The following is an 18325-nucleotide window of genomic DNA, read 5'->3' as shown; positions in this document are numbered from 1 at the left end:
GCTAGAGACAGTTCTCAAGACAGCCAAAGTTCAGGAACACTCAGTCAAGATCCCCTAGGACAACCAATCGTTGAAAATGAAGCTGCAATAGCCATGAATGAAGTGGAAACGGCTATGAATCAAGCTCAAGAAGAATTTATAGACTTACCAAATTTGGAAAGACAACTGAATGAAGAGCAGCAACAAATTTATGAAGAAATCAGAAACAAAATTGATCACGGATTACTACATGAAAAAAAAGAGTGCTCATGCACATCATTTCATCCAATCAGGATGTATGTAAGCGGACAAGCTGGAACTGGAAAAAGTTTCCTAATAAAAGTCATCAGAAGCTACCTACAGCAAAAAACGGATTCTACTTTGTCTTGTGTGGTTACTGCTCCAACTGGGTTAGCAGCATATAACATAAAAGGAATCACCTTACATCGTTTGCTAATGTTACCAGTGGAGCATGAGAACAAAATACAATACCACAAGCTAACTGGAGAAGCATGCTTGGAAGTTTCAAGAGTATTGAAGAAAATGCAAGTTCTCATTATTGATGAGGTGAGCATGGTATCAAACTTAATGCTTGCCTTTGTGCATTTAAGAATGCAGCAAACTCTAAGGACAGACTATGACGTGTTATTTGGTGGAAAACATGTCATAGTTTTTGGGGATCTTCTACAGCTTACTCCAGTTAAAGGACAACCAGTGTTTAATACTGTGACACATGAAGATACAAAGAAGTCATTGGGAAGCATCGGTAATGCAAATATTTGGTCCTTCTTTGAGTACAAGGAACTTACTACTAATATGAGACAAGCAAACGATGAAGAATATGGAAGTATTCTGAAAGATATCAGAATTGGACTACTCACTGAAGCTGGCACAAAAGCATTACAGAGTCGGTTGCTACATAATTTATTTCCAAAGGAAGAAATAGTTGCAGAGAAGATATACAAGAACATTGCAGAAAAGAAAAGTGTCATCTGCTTAATGCCAACTCTACGTGAATGCTCAATATTCAATGAGGAGCTTTTGAAATTGGAAAAGGAAGATATCAGGAAATTGGAAGCAGTGGACAAAATTCAGGATGGAAGAATTACTATCACATTAACAGGCAAACTGAAAAATAAATTGGATTCACTAGAGAAGAACATTTCCAAAACTGCTGGATTAGAAAAAAATCTATATGTTTGCATGAACTGTAGAGTATTTTTAAGGAGAAATTTGGATGTTGAAAAAGGTTTAGTTAATGGAGCTATGGGAAGAGTTGTGGGTTTTATTAATTATCAGAAAAAAGATGGAATTGAATGTTTAAAAATAAAATTTGATCAGATAGAAGAAGTTATAGACATTTGTCGTTGTACAGTTCGTTTTATGCTTGTGAAAGACTTATATGTACAAAGGAAACAGTTCCCGTTTTCTCTAGCATTGCTGTAACTATTCACAAGTCTCAAGGATTGACTGTAGATTGTGCATTTGTAAACATTGGTTCATCTGTGTTCAAAGAAGGTATGGCTTATGTAGCTTTGTCACGAGTGAAAACATTATCTGGTTTATTCATGATAGACTTTGATGATTCAAAAGTTAGTGCTGATGCAAATTGTGTAAAGGAGTACAATAGATTAAGAAGAACCTATTCTTCTCATTTAGGTCAGTATCCTGTGTTAGAGAAACGTGTAGTTTCTCGTAAAAGGAGAAATGAGAATATCTGTAATGAGGATGTAGAGAGGAGGAAAAAAAAGAGGAGTGATGTAATTGCAAGCAAAAAGAAAAAGGAAAATGAAGAAGAGGTTGTAGGATGTCATTTTGAAAATAGCTCTGGTGTCAACTGCTACGCTAATGTAGTGCTGAATGTTGCATTTTATCTGGAAAGTTTGCAAGAGCAGATAATAGTAAATCAGAGAAAAAGATTCTGTTCTGAGTTGAGTCTCCTTTTTCAAAAGCTGAGTAATGATAAAACTCAAATAGAAAGTGCTACTGAAATTAGAAAACTTTTAGATGTATGTTCAGGATGTACACAGTTTTCTCAAAATGTACAGCAAGACGCACAGGAATTCTTGTTGTATTTTCTTCAGGTACTGGAAGAAGAAGGTGTACACATTGAAAATTTGTTTGGTCTGTCTTATAAATGGGAACATAGTTGTGAAAACTGTTTCAATACATGTGGCTCTAATGTTGATTCTGAAAGGTTTATTTATTTAACATTGCCAGAGAGTAAAACAGTCACTTTTGCTAAATTAGTTAAAGATGCTAATCATAGCATGCAATGCGATGAGTGTAAATCTGACATGTTTTCAACGTTAATTTTAAAGGAATACGGACAGTATGTAATTTTAATGATGCAACGATGTAGAGCTGATGGTTCAAAATTGGATACTTTAATAAAGAAGTTTACAGGACAGCAATTATCAATTTCAGGAAAAACTTTTGTAACAGTTGCAATAATTTTCCATGAAGGACCTACTGTTACTTCTGGACATTACACAGTTTATCTTAAATGTGAAAAAGGCTGGACACTGTGTAATGATTCAAAATTGATTTTCAAGCAACGTTTGCCTTTTGATTTAGCAAATTCCTATCTAATCTTTCTGAAACCTAAATTTTAGAGAGACTTGGCAAGATCTGTACAAAACAATTTTACCATTTTTTTGGATTACCATTGGAATTTTCAAATTTAAAGATTTTTAAAATTATCATTTGGCCTAAAGGAAAGGTAACCAATTGTATTGTGGACTTATATAATTCTTAATTAATGTTTCAGAAAACAACATTTTACAGAGAATCGGTAACATCTGTACAATTTAAATTTTTGTATTTTATTGAATTACCGTTGGAAATTTAATCAAAAAAGATTTTTAAAATTACCATTTGGCCTAAAGGAAAGGTATCCAATTGTATTGTGGACTTAATTAAATCCTAATTAATCTTTCGGAAACCAAAATTTTAGAGAGAATCGGTAACATCTGTACAATTTAAATTTTGAAATTTTATTGGATTATCGTTGGAAATTTAATCAAAAAATAATTTCAAAAATTAACATTTGGCCTAAAAGAAAGGAAACTAGATGTATTGTGGATTTATTTGAGATATATTTTTTTTGAGATTATGCTTCTGTAAGAAAATTGTCAGACGGTATTTTTTAGAAATAGTTTTTGTTATTAGATGATATTTTTAATGAATAATATTTTGCATTTCGATAATGTTATGTTTAACTGAGAAGAGATTCTGGGCTTCTTTTAAACGATCTTTGAGATTGTCATTTTTTTTTTGCCCGCTGTTAAGTGATGAATGCAATTGCTTTCACGATTTATAGTGAAATGCAATATATTCTGAAAACAGCAAAAAAAACGCAAAAAATTGTTTTTTGAAAATATGTAAATATGTGTACTGTATTATAAAAACTTTTATTAAATAATAATACTTTTTTCGTTTTTTTCAGATTGAGAAAGAACATTTTTGAAAACTTGAACCATTTTTATAGCAATTTAAATTAAATTTTAATTAATAAATAATTTTTTGAGTGGGTATGGTAAGTCAGAAATTTCATGGTCCCTTTTTTCCACTTCTCCACAATCACATTTTCAGTTTTTCATTGTAATGTCTCAAGGACCTTGTAATGTGATAATTGATTTTTAGTGTTTTTTAAAAAAAAAAAAAAAAAATTACGCGTACCGTACGCGTACGGTAAAAAAAAAAATAAAAAAAAAGTTTAAAAAAAAATATAAAAAAAAGTTGAAAGGTAAGGTTGGCTCTTAAAAGAGCCGTTGTGTTCGTACAGGGACAGAGGAAAGAAAGAATGGGAATATTAGTCGGTAGGACAAATGTGCTGGTCTATTTTATTGTTAACTAGGGCAACACTGGTCTCCCTATGACAAATTAGACCATAACAAGTGGCGCACCGCATTGTAACCCTCGCAAACCGATGGTTAGTTTCCAGAGGACCAGAAAAAGGAGATGCTCCACCCACAGATGAAGGGCTCAGCTGACCTGCCGAAGATGGACTCGGCCCTGCAGATGATGGACCAGGCTGAGCTGCTATGGATGTGCTTGGTTGACTTACTGAAGGGTTTCCTCCAGTATGTCGAGCATATGTCCTACCGTGTACATCATGAAGGTGTCTCAACATAGTGTGATTCCCGAAGGAATACTTCTTGTTAGGATTCCCTCTTGAAAGTAGACGGTCACAAAGCTTACAAGTCACTAAAGGTGCATTTACCTTTTTCTTGCCCTCTGGAAAAGAAAAATACTCCCATATGAAAGAGCTCTTTTGTTTCCTCCTTCTCTGCCTCAAGGTAGTGCTGCTAGCCTCACTCTCTGAAGAGGTCTGCTGTTCTGCCATCGTATCACAAAGACAACTCAGCTCCTTCTCCTAAGGGATCACAAGCAGAAATGAGGGGAATGGGTGTGGTGTAGGAGAGTTCTAGAACTGAAAGTAGTAAAAACCAATCAAAAGTGTTGTTTCTTGATCACATGACCCAACGTGCGCGTACGTTACGCTTACGGTGCGCTTACGGAGCGCTTACGGTAAAAGTACGCATGCGCGTAAAAAAGACACGCGCACGCGCGCATGCGCAAAACAGGCACGCCCCTTCACTTCCGCGTAACATGCGCGTGCAGCGTACGCGTTACGCGCCGCGTGCGCGTGACGCACATCTACGCAAATTGCGTAACTGTACGCAAACAGCGTAGAAATGTAACGTACTAAAAGCTAGACGTGCGCGTACGGTAAGCGCACGTTAAAAAAATACTAAAAAAAAAAAAGAAAAGGGAAAAAAAGATTCACTATGTTATACTACTAAATCTTACCTGTTTAGTTTAAAAAAAGGTAAAAATAAAAAATAAATTGTAGAATTTTTAAAATGTAACCATAGTCTTTTAAGAGGATATACATTTAAAATAAAAATATGTAAAAAACATTGCAAAAAAAAAAGAAAAAAAAAAAAGGAAAATATAAGAATTAGCATTTAAAAAACCTTGCAAATTCACTGAAAAAACCATGGGTTTCACACACGTTATAGTTAGGAATTAGCATTTAAAAAACCTTAGAAATTCAATGAAAAAACCAAAGGTTTCACACATGTTATAGTTAGCTGGACATTTCACTCGTAAAAAAACAATGAAATTCCCCCGTTATAGTTAGATTAGCTAACTATAACTCGCGCGCCCGCAATGCACTGCTGATGACGTCACATATTACATCACTCATGACATGGTCAGTGACATCACTCATGACATCACTGATGACATCTCAAATGACATCACTGATGACATCACTGATGACATCATCCAGTGAATGTGTGTTTTTCTGACAATTAAGTATGTTTTATATAGGTATATCTCAAGGTCGATGGAAGAATAAATGGGTATATAAGTGTCTAAATGGATGATTTGTTTTTGAAAAATTGATTGTGTAACTGACTGATTAAGTGTATCATAGTGAATACATGGCTTAGTGAGTAATGTTTTAATATGTAAATATCTGTATCAGTCTCTCACTTTGTGTATAAGTGGCTGCATGGGTTGGTGAGTAGCTACATGGGTGTCTATATAGGTTATTAGTTGGTTTTATGAGTATCAGTCTGAGTGTCTGCATGGTTCAGTGGGGGTATTACGTAGTGCATAGGTGCACGAATGAGTGACTCACTCTTTGTATGTGTTGAAGACAGCATGTGTGCAGGACTCTATGGGTGGATGAGTGAGTGTATGGGTGTGTTAGTGAGTGAATGACTGTCTCAATAGTGTCTTTATGAGTAACTACATATGTTTTAAACTAGTATATGTGACTATTGGTGTATATAAGCGAGTATATGTGAGAGTGAGAGATTGAAAGAGTTCCTCTATGAATAAGTATGTGTTTCTATAAGTGATTGTTTAAAAGACTAAGTATGTGTAAGTTTCCGTAGAAGTAAGTGTGGTGGTGTGTGTATAACTGTATATGCAAGTAAATGTATGTTTGATTCTTTATTAGCATGAGTGACTATGTGTGTGAGTAACTCTATGGATGAGTGGCATTGTGTAACAGGATGTATAGGTGTATGAGTACATATGATGAGTGAGTACATGTATGAGTGACTGTATAGGACTGTTGGTGAATGAGTGGATATGTATGTGGATCTTAGAATTACTGAAGAGGTTGTTGTAACTGGTATTGGTATGTCCATTGTTTTGAAAATTTTAGTCTCTATTTTTGAATGTGTGTATCAAAGGTTATATTAGGGTGAGAGGAGGTCTGCCACTCTATCACAAGGATGATGTCATCAGTGATGTCATTTGAGATGTCATCAGTGATGTCATGAGTGATGTCACTGACCATGTCATGAGTGATGTAATATGTGACGTCATCAGCAGTGCATTGCGGGCGCGCGAGTTATAGTTAGCTGAACTAACTATAACGGGGGAATTTCATTGGTTTTTTACGAGTGAAATGTCCAGCTAACTATAACATGTGTGAAACCTTTGGTTTTTTCATTGAATATATATATATATATATATATATATATATATATATTCACTTAAAAAACCATAGGTTTCACACATGTTATAGTTAGCTGGACATTTCCCTCGTAAAAAACCAATGAAATTCCCCCATTATAGTTAGTGCAGGCAACTATAACTCACGCGACCGCAATCCTCTGCTGATGACGTCAGATATTACATCACTGATTACATATGTGTCTTTCTGAAAAATAAATATTTGTAATATATGTATAGCTAAAGATTAATGGAAGAAGACATGGGTAAATAGGTGTCTAAATACAGTGATGTAATATCTGACGTCATCAGAGGAGGATTGCGGTTGCGTGAGTTATAGTTAGCTGCACTAACTATAACGGGGGAATTTCATTGTTTTTTTACGAGGGAAATGTCCAGCTAATTATAACATGTGTGAAACCTATGGTTTTTTAAGTGAATTTGCAAGGTTTTTTAAATGCTAATTCCTAAATATAACGTGTGTGAAAAAGCACCCGCGCTTTTTCGTAAAAAAAAAATGTTTTTTTCACCCTTTGGGGTCCTTCAGTGACCCCCTGGCAAAGGGTAGGGGGTCAGGAACTGTCCACCCTGCCCCCTTTTCACGTTCTCCACCTTTGTTTTTCACTGCCTCAGACTGCGAGAGACAAAATGGCGGACGACACTTCCTGATTTTGACCGATTCGAATGTTTACTGACAGCTAACAACCAATCAGAATTGCGCTCGCGCACGTCACCGTGCGTGCACGGTGCGCGCACGGTGCGCGCTTATAGATATATATGTACTTTTAACTGAAATTTTCTCAGGAACTACTGAACAGATTGACTCCAGATATTCAAAAGGCACATCCCTGACCTGAGGACTACCTCTCTGCCAAATTTCAAGTAATTCTGTTCAGCCGTTCGGGCTGTACCTTGGACTAAAGGTCCCTATGGAAAAATGCATGGGGAAAACGCGTTTTGGGACCCCCCTTTTTTCTCGGCCCCCGCTTGACTAATCACCCCAAGACTTTCAGGGTAGGAGCGGAGCAGAGCGCCCCACCTATTTTGAAAAATTTGCGAGGATTCGTCAACCGGCGCCAAAGTTATTCAAAATAGAATTTTCAGATTTCCTATTGGAAACACGGTCCTAACTATAACTATCTACTGGCGACCGCCAGTAGATTATATATATATATATATATATATACATATATATTCACTCACTGAAAAAAACATAGGTTTCAGGGACATTATAGTTAGGAATTAGCATTTAAAAAAACCTTAGAAATCCACAGAAAAAACCATAGGTTTCAGGGACATTATATTTAATTGGACATTTGACTCCTATAAAACCAGAGAAATTTGCCTGTTATAGTCAGTTGAGGTAACTATAACACGCGCCCCTGCAGTGCACTTCTGATGACTTCACATATTACATCACTCATGAGTCATGACATGGTCAGTGACATCACTGATGACATCTCAAATGACATCACTGATGACATCATCCAGTGAATGTGTGTTTCTGTAAAGTTTAAATATGTTTCATAAATATATGTATGCCAAGGTGTATTAAAGAATGAATGAGTGTATAAGACTCAGCATGGATGATTAAGTAGGTGTGTCACTAACTGTATAAGTGACTAATTGATTATGTCTTGCTTAATGCATGTGTTAGTGACTGATATAGACATTCACACAGTTTAGGTTGTTAGTTGATGTGTAAGCAGTTTCATGGTTTAATTAACAAGTAAATGAGGATCTATATGAGTTATTCATTGCTTGTCTGAATACCTGTATGAGTACCTGAATGTCTGCGTGGGTGGGTGGGGGTGTGACTCTCTGCATAGATGTATGAGTGGCTAATTCACTAGGTATATGTGTTCATGTCTGTATCTGTGAAGGTCTGTATGGCTGAGTGAGTGTGTGTATGAGTGTCTCGGTGAGTGAATGGATGCCTCTGTGGTACATGTGAGTAACTCCATATGTGAAAGGCAGTATATAAATAACTATATGTGAGAATGAGTGATTGTGAGGGTGCCTCTTTGGATCAGTGTGTCCTTATATTAGTTATTGTATTAGAGTGTAAGTATATGTTAGTATATTTTTAAATAAGTGACGTGAGATGTGTATAACTGTACAGGTGAGTAAATAAAAGTGTTATTGATTATTTCCATTGCTGACTAGGTGTGTGAATAACTCTAAAATTGAGAGGCAGTGTCTGAGTGTCTGTATAGATATGTGACTGGGTATGATAATGCTGTATTGATGGCTGACTGTATGTATGAGTGAGTGTATAGGTGAATGAATGTATGTGTGTAGACCTATAAATTAGAGAGTGGATATGCATTAACTGGTATTGGTGCGTTCACGGATTTGAAAATTAAAGTCTGTATTTTAGACTGGGTGTATCAATGTTATATTAGGGTCTGATCAGGTGCATCTCATTTTCACATGGATGATGTCATTTGAGATGTGATCAGTGATGTCACTGACCATGTCATGAGTGATGTAATATGTGACGTCATCAGCAGTGCATTGCCGGGGCGCGAGTTATAGTTAGCTCAACTAACTATAACAGGCGAATTTCTCTGGTTTTATATAAGTCAAATGTCCAACTAACTATAACGTCCCTTAAACCTATGGTTTTTTCAGTGAATTTCTAAGGTTTTTTTAAATGCTAATTCCTAACTATAACGTCCCTGAAACCTATGGTTTTTTCAGTGAATTTCTAAGGTTTTTTAAATGCTAATTTCTAACTAAAGCGTGCCTGAAACCTATGGTTTTTTCAGTGAATTTTAAAGGTTTTTTAAATGCTAATTTCTAACTATACCGTGCCTGAAACCTATGGATTTTTCATTGAATTTCAAAGGTTTTTTAAATGCTAATTTCTATTTATAACGTTCATTAAACCTATGTTTTTTTCTATGTCTTTTAATTATTATTCCATTCTCAACTTGGTGAAAACTGCAAATCTCACCACTCTTCCATCAATACCTTTCACCAACAAAATCCCCACAAACAAGAGCCACATCTAACGCTAATGAAATGCACAGTAGGCGTTCCAGTGCAAAAAAATCACGAAAACACCACTTCCCCATATTTTCAACGAACAGCCAAATCTGCAATGCGATCCAAAAAGCAGGCGATAAGCTGAGTTAGCAGTAACAAATTAACATCAACCTTTAACTGGTGTAAGGAGGTCGAGTATCTACTCTGTTATTTTGACCCAACTCACAGCAACATCTAAAGACCAACACGTGATAGAGCTACTGATCATGCAGCTCCGACACCCAACAACACCACAACACCCAGCCTCACCACCACCAGAACCTCCCCCCGGACCACCCCCCCTACTACCACTGAGGCAGCACAAAACAGAACAACGGACCTTCCCAAAACGCCATGCCCTTCAGCCACACAATAGCTGAATGTTGGGAGATGAGCAACCAAATATATATGAAGGAGGCAAGTCACCCATCACTGATAGAGCACACAATGCCAAGTGTAATGGTCATGTGCTGCCCAAACCTCACTATGCAAAGCACAAACCTCTCCATGTGGAGACATACTATTCATACTTGTACTGTAGTGCACAGTGGATGCAACCATGTTACCTCAGGCAGTGGGGAAGATCTCAGTCATGTAGCTGTGTTGTCCCCCCATGGAAGCGGAAGGGGAGTGGGCTGCTCCAACATACGCCACTCCAGTGTAGGAGTATGAATAAATAGACCAGGCCCTAGGCATGGTTCACTTGTGGGAAGACCAATGAGTCTGTCAGAACGACAGCCCTCCCCCTGGCACGTGGCAGCCGTCATAACCGCGGGCCTCCTCGACACAGGGCCACTGCAAACCCAGCGGCACAGCACCGCAGACTTATGTCTGTACCGACTACTGCCTTCGATCTACACTACGGACAGCACGGCTCACAATTCAGATGTAGGGGCGATTGCAGATATCGCAGTCCAGTTCGCAAGACACGTGGCTCCCAGTGCGGCCTACCCAAACCAAGCATCATCGCAGGGAGCGCACACGCTGTGTGCTTCAGGTGCTACTAACTCACTGCACCATAAGTAATTGCCACGTGGCCTTATCAACGCAGAATTCTTTAGACAAAACACATTGCTCCCAGTGCGCCCCGCCGGTACCACGTCTCATCGCAGGTTGCACACATGCTGAATACTCGAGGTGCCACTAACTGTGCAGCTCAACGCCACGTGCCTGTGTGCCCATTCTGACCGCTGCCTCCACCCTACACTGGAGTTACATACTTCACAATTCAACATTAGTAGCAACGCAAATTGTGTAAGAGACTATAATGGGTTAAGAAGACCAAATGTTCCCAATCTGTGCAGCTCAAGTAAACATCACCTGCCTGTGGGCCTTTGCTGACCGCTGCCTCCGGCCTACACTGTGGAAGACCGGCGACACGTGGTGCCAACTAACCCTGTTCAACACAAGCCGATCCCACATGTGTAACTGTGTCCTGAGTCCTGAATGGCAGCGGCCACAGCACCAGACTCCCTTTGATCAGTGAGGGGTATTTCGATGTGGAAGGCCGGCGACACGTGGTGCCACTGAACCTACACTACAAAGGCCGGTGGGGCCACCAACGTATGCACATGGCTGTGGACCCTAGCTCACCGCTAACTCTGTCCTACACTGTGGGCAACCGGCGACAAATGGTACCACTAGCCGTCTTCAACACAAGCCGATCCCACATGTGTAACTGTGTCCTGAGTCCTGAATGGCAGCGACCACAGCACCAGACTCCCTTTGATCAGTGACGGGTATTACCACATGAAAGACCGGTGACACGTGGTGCCACTGAACCGGTACTACGCAAGGTTTGTTTGGGTCTCCAACGTATGCCTGTGGCTGTGGACCCTACCTCACCGCTACCTCTGCCCTACACTTTGGGCAACCGGCGACAAATGGGACCACTAATCATCTTCAACACAAGCCGATCCCACATGTGGATCTGTGTCCTGAGTCCTGAATGGCAGTGATACCAACTTGCCAGCGACCACAGCATCAGACTCCCTTCGATTAGTGTGGCGTATTTGCATATCGAAGTCATCAATGTGGAAAGTATTGCCGACGAAAACATAACGCAAAAGATAAATTTTACACAAACTGTCGATTTCCCTTTCCACGTCCAGTAGTTTCCAAAGGAAGAGTGAACAGTTTTATGTCAGCAATGAGACATACCATCACTCGAAAATCAGCCAAAAATAATTATAATTTAAAAAGAACAGAAGCATTGAAGTACAATATTGATTACAATTCGAAGATTTTGAAGATGTGAAATGCAAATATGAACATGCAATATGATGCACATAACTCCATTTCTGTTTCTCACTATGTCACGTCATATATTACCAACTCTGAGAAGACAGAATTGAAAGAAATGTGGGAAGAAATTTCACAGGAGAAGACACTTAGGAAAAAAATGTACAGCTTCACTTTGAAGATACTTTCACATCCAGAAATTGGATCCTACCAATATTCGGATCGATAGACATCTGCAAGTTTATATTCAAAGTCAACAGGAACCATCTGGATAAGTCTACGTTTTCCTGCGGCACGAAATCGAGTTTTAATATAAATGTTATAAAACAGATTTGTGATGATATAGACTTACGTTTCTTTGCTAGTCAAGAGAACTGTACAGAAAATAACAGTTGGATATGTCTAGGTGTTGATCAACAAATGGAAGATAATACTGTTATGAAGTTTGAAAAAGAAATAACAAAGTTTAAAGTAGTTTCTAGTGAAAATCCCAACTATGTTTATATTTATTGCTGACATACTCATTATAAAATTCAAACTAGGAATGTAGATGTACTAGCACTAACCTTGTTCAACACAAATCGATCCCACATGTGCAACTGTGTCCTGAGTCCTGAATGGCAGTCACCCCAAGTCCCTGGCAGCGACCACAGCACCACACTCCCTTCGATCACTGAGGTATATTTTGAAATGCAAGGCCAGCGACACATAGTCCCACTAACCCTCTTTAACACAAGCCAATCCCACATGTGTAACTGTGTCCAGAATGGCAGTGACCCCAAGTCCGTGGCAGCACCCACAGCAGCATACTCTCTTTGATCAATTAGATATATTTCCATATGCAACGGCGGCGACACGTGGTGCCAATAACTCTGTTCAACACAAGCCGATCCCACATGTGTAACTGTGTCCTGAGTACTGAATAACAGTCACCCCAACTCCGTACCACCACACTCCCTTTCATCAGTGAGGGGTATTTCCATATGCATCTACAGACTCCAATAGACAAATAAGTATCGCAGTCCTACACCCTACATATTATCCTTTTAGTATCCTTGCTTCAAGAACTTTTTTTTATATCATTTATAGCCTTACTACGATGACTAAATTAATCTTCAAATGAAAACTAAAATGGAATAGCAGTCTACACTGCAGGCAGTACAGCTTGCAATTCCATTTTTAAATGCTAATTTCAAACAACAAGATTGTACTCAGAAAATACACCACTTCGTCAGTGTATTCTATATTTATTTCATCTTTTCATCATATGCCTACACTGCACTCCCTAGGGCTCCCAATGCAAATTATTTATTCATTCATTAACTACAGAGTCACTAGGCAAGTAACTATTACAGGCCTCAAATCTACCTAATATCCTTTTAGTGTCCTTTCTTCTTGAACATTTTTTATATCAGTTATACCTTTAGTACAACCACCAAATTCATTTTCAAGTACAAACGAACACTTAGCAGTCTACACTGCGGGCACCAGACCTCGCAATTAGAATTTTGGACACGTGGTGCCAACTAACACTGTCCAACACAAGCTGATCCCACATGTGTAACTGTGTCATGAGTCCTGAATGGCAGTGACCCCAAGTCCATGGCAGCCCCCACAGCAGCAAACTCTCATTGATCAGTTAGACATATTTCCATATTCAGTGACCCAAAACTTCATGACAGCGACCACACCACCACACTCCCTTCGATAAGTGAGGAGTATTTTCATATTGAAGGCTGGCGACAAGTGGTGCCATTGAACCTGCACTACGCAGGCCAGTGACGCAACAAAAGTATGCTCATGGCTGTGGGCCTTTGCTCACCGCTACCTCTGGCCTACACTACGATCAGCAGGCCTCACAATTCAGATAGAATCGTGATTCCACATGACGCAGTCCTATAGCCAAGAAACATTGCTCCCAGTGTGGCCCGTCCACAACAAGCATCATCACAGGCTCATACACTCTCAATACTTCTGGTGCCGATCCCACATGTTTAACTGTGTCCTGAATGGCAGTCACCCCAAGTCCCTGGCAGCAATCACAGCACCAGACTCCCTCTGATCATTGAGGCATATTTCCATATGCAAGGCCAACAGCACGTAGTGCCACTAACCCTCTTTAACACAAACCGATCCCACATGTGTAACTGTGTCCTGAATCCTGAATGTCAGTCACCCCAACTTTGTGCCAGCAACCACAGCACCAGACTCCCTTCAGTCTTATTTGTTGTTCTTTTCTTTAAATAATTTTTTTTATAAGTAAATCTATAGATGTCTAAGACTCTTCGTTGTCCAACCACACAGGGACACTTCCGGGCCCAAGATGGCTGTTGGGGATGTGGGGACTTTCCGACCAGTACGGGTCAGTAGTTCCTCCTAGTAGGTATAAACACATGCTGACACTACTTTCACAGGTGTAGTGCAGCGCCACGGCACATGACTTTACAGCATATGATACACAATTTAGGCTCACGCTTTAATCCCCGACTCCCGCCCCAGCTCACCTTAGCAGCATCAAACTCTAGGCAATACCTCACTTAGGGCCATATGTAGGTAGCCTAACATTTACCACTTCATAAATACCGAATTTTACCGATTCGGTATTTATGAAGTGGTAAATGATATGTAGGTAATCCCTCGGTATTATTTACCGATTCGGAATGGGTCGGTAATTTAGAATCGGTATTTACCGATTCGGTAATGGTAACTGGCTTCCCATTGATTCCTATGGGCCAGGAGGCCCATAGGAATCAATGGGAAGCCAGTTACCATTACCGAATCGGTAAATACCAATTTGGTAATGGGGGGAGCACAATCAAGGGTGGCAGGGTGTCACAGTGACACCCTGTTGCACCCCTGATTCCTGCATGTGTGCACATGTGGCACACATACATGCCCTAAGGGCATGTATGTCTGCCACATTGCACACTTCAAAGTGCAAAAAAATGCTTTTTTCCAGCTATTCGTCATTTACCACCAACTTTTAGTTGGTGGTAAATAACGAATCCCCACAACAACCACACACTTCCCCTACATATCATTTCAGGATTCGGTATTTACCGAATCGGTAAAATTACCAATTCGGTAATTTTACCGATTCGGTAAATTACCGAATCCTGAAATGTGCCCCCTACATACCAAAAGCCTGAATACCGGTCGGTAACGGGATATTTACCGAAAATCGTCCGTTACCGACCGTATTGGGCTTCCTACATATGGACCTTAATTTCCATAGTCCAGCACTTTCACACCGCTAGGGGTGAATACTTTGCTTCACACACCATCTATAGCACACCCTAAACACCCCACAGTGGTTACAGTGCTCCTACCCTTCTCTTTCCCACTTTTTTTGCCTTTTTTCCCCCTTACTCGCTTCAACGGAATCACAAAATTGCGGCCAACACTTACTAGTTGCAACCGCTCGCAGCCAATAAGCAGCAAGCTTGTGCTCGTAACGCCTCAACCAATCAGATGGCAGAATTCCCAAATATCGATATCTGTAAATTTTGATATTTCTCAAAAATACTGAATGGATTTACACCAAATAAACAACAGCATGCTTTCTAGACCAAGACCCTTCTCCCTGCCAAATTTGGGGTAATTCCGTTCACCCGTTCGACCTGTAGCCTTGTCTAAAGACCCCCCTTTTTTCTCAGCCCCCCCTTGACAAATCACCTCTATATGAACAAAGAATTAGTTTGGAAAATTTTATGAAGATTCATCAAACGACGCCAAAGTATGGGTTCAAGAGTATATCTGTGAAGGGCTGTATGGGTGGGTGAGTGTGTGTATGGGTGTGTTGGTGAGTGAATGGATGTCTCAGTGGTACATGTGTGCGTAACTAAATATGTGAAAGGCAGTATATGTGAGTGTTGGAGTATATAAATGACTACATGTGAGAGTGAGTGATTGTGAGAGTGGCTGTATGGATGAGTGTATGCTTGTATCAATGATTGTATAAGAGAGTAGGTATGTGTTAGTATCTATATGAATAAGTGAGGTGGTGTGTATATAACTGTATAGGTGAGTAAATGGGAGTGTGATTGATTCTTTGCATGACTGACTAGGTGTGTAAGTAACTCTATGCATGAGTGGTGGTGTGTGAGTGTCTGTATTGGTGTATGAGGGCATATGATAGTATTGTATTGATGAGTGACTGCATGTATGAGTGACTGTATGGGTGAATGAGCGGATGTGTGTGTAGACCTAGGAATCAGTGAGTGTGTATGTAGTAACTGGTATTGGTGTGTCTATGGTTTTGAAAATGGTAGTCTGTATTTTAGAGTGGGTGCATGAAAGGTTATATTAGGCTATGAGGAGGTGCGCCAGATTATCACATGATGATGTCATCAGTGATGTCATTTGAAATGTCATCAGTGATGTTACTGACCATGCCATGAATGATGTAATATGTGACATCATCAGCAGTGCATTGCTGGGGCGCGAGTTATAGTTAGCTCAACTAACTATAACGGCCGAATTTCTCTGGATTTGTATGAGTGAAATGCCCAACTAACTATAACGTCCCTGAAACCTGTGTTTTTTTCAGTGAATTTCAAAGGTTTTTTAAATGCGAATTTCTAACTACAATGTCCCTGAAACCTATGGTTTTTCATTGAATTTCAAAGGTTTTTTAATGCTAATTATTAAACTATAACGTCCCTCAAACCTATCTTTTTTCAGTGAATTTCTAAGGTTTTTTAAATGCTAATTCCTAACTATATCGTCCCTGAAGCCTATGTTTTTTTCAGTGAATTTCAAAGGTTTTCTAAATAATAATTTCTAACTATACCTACAGAGGTAGGACATGCAGAAAGAGAAAGAAAAGTGCAGAAAGAAGCAAGAGAAATGCAGAAAGAGGCAACAGAAGTCTGGAAAGATGAAGAAAGGTGCAGAAAGAAGCAAGAGATATGCAGAAAGAACCAACAGAGGTACAGAAAGAGGCCTTGTTGTAAAGTCATCCTGTGCACCCATCTTTTTGCTGACTGGTACTGGTGGTAACTGACTCTGACTAACCAGGCCCAGAGCCAGTGCTATGCTGAAAGATACTTAGAATACAGTGAAAACACCTACATACACTACGGTACACTATGGGTTGGGGTACCCCTGTAATCGGCATGACATCCCTTGTAAGGCCCTAGTACATGATAGGGCAGAGGGAATAAAACTACCTCTAAGTCAGAGATGCAAAAAGAGGCAACAGATGTGCCAAAACAGGCAAGAGAGGTGCAGAGACAAGCACGTGAAGTGCAGAAGGAGGTAGGACAGGTGCACAGAGATGCAACAGAGGTGCAGAAAGAGACAGGAAGGGTGCACAAAGAAGGAAGAGAAGTGCAGAAAGAGGCAAGAGAATTGCTGACAGAAGCAACAGAGGTGTAGAAAGAAGCAAGAGAAATGCAGAAAGAGGCAAGTGAGGTGCAGAAAGAAGCAAAAACAGTGCAGAAAGAACCAACAGAGGTGCAAAAAGAGGCAAGAGGGGTGCAGAAAAAAGAAGGAGAGGTGCACAAAGAGGCAAGAGAGGTACAGAAAGAGGCAGGAGGGGAGCAGAAATATGTATGGGAAGTGCAGAAAGAAGCAACAGAGGTGCTGAAAGACGCACAAAGGGTGTAAAAAGAGCAAGAGAAGTGCAGAAAGAACCAGCAGAGGTACAGAAAGAGGTAAGAGAGTTGCAGAAACAGGCAGGAAAGGTGCAGAAAGAGGGAACAGGGGTACAGAAAGAGGCAAGAGGGGTGCAGAAAGAGAAAAGAGGGGTGCAGAAAGATGCAAGAGGGGTGCAGAAAGAAGTAAAAGCAGTGCAGAATAAACCAACAGAGATGCCAAAACAGGCAAGAGAGGTGCAGAAAGGAGCAAGTAAAGTGCAGAGAGAGGTAGGAGAGGTGCACAAAGAGGCAAGAGAGGTACAGAAAGAGGCAGGAGGGATGCAAAAAGAAGGAAGAAAAGTTCAGAAAGAGGCAAGAGAATAGCAGAACGAAGCAAGAGAGGTGCAGAAAGAAACAAGATAAGTGCAGAAAGAGGCAAGTAAGGTGAAGAAAGAAGGAACAGAGGTGCTGAAAGAGGCAAGAGGAGTGCAGAAAGAGGTAGGAGAGGTGCACAAAGAGGCAAGAGAGGTATAGAAAGAGGCTGGAAGGGTGCAGAAAAGAGGAAGAGAAGTGCAGAAAGAAGCAACAGAGATGCTAAAAGAAGCACAAAGGGAGCAGAAAGAGCAAGGGAAGTGCAGAATGAATCAACAGAGGTACAGAAAGTGGCAAGAGAGGTGCAGAAAGATGCAGGAAAGATACAGAAAGAGGGAACAGGGGTGCAGAAAGAGGCAAGAGAGGTGCAGAAGAGAAAAGAGGGGTACAGAAAGAGACAAGGGGGTACAGAAAGAAGCAAGTGAGGTGTAGAAAGAGGCAACAGAGGTGCATAAAGACGCAAGAGAGGTATACAAAGTGTGGAGAAGTGTGGCTCAATGATTAGAGTGGCAGACCCTGATGCAGAGGTCTAGCCCGGGACCAGGGTTCAATTCCCCGTCTCGGTGGGTCTTGGGCTAAAAAATTCCACGGACCTGATCATTCTCACCTCGGTGCCTATTGCAATCATGGAGTCCCACTCTGCA

Source organism: Triturus cristatus, chromosome 6, assembly GCF_964204655.1.
Source record: "Triturus cristatus chromosome 6, aTriCri1.1, whole genome shotgun sequence".
In the NCBI taxonomy this organism is placed as follows: Eukaryota; Metazoa; Chordata; class Amphibia; order Caudata; family Salamandridae; genus Triturus; species Triturus cristatus.
Note: the sequence above shows the minus strand (reverse complement) of the source record.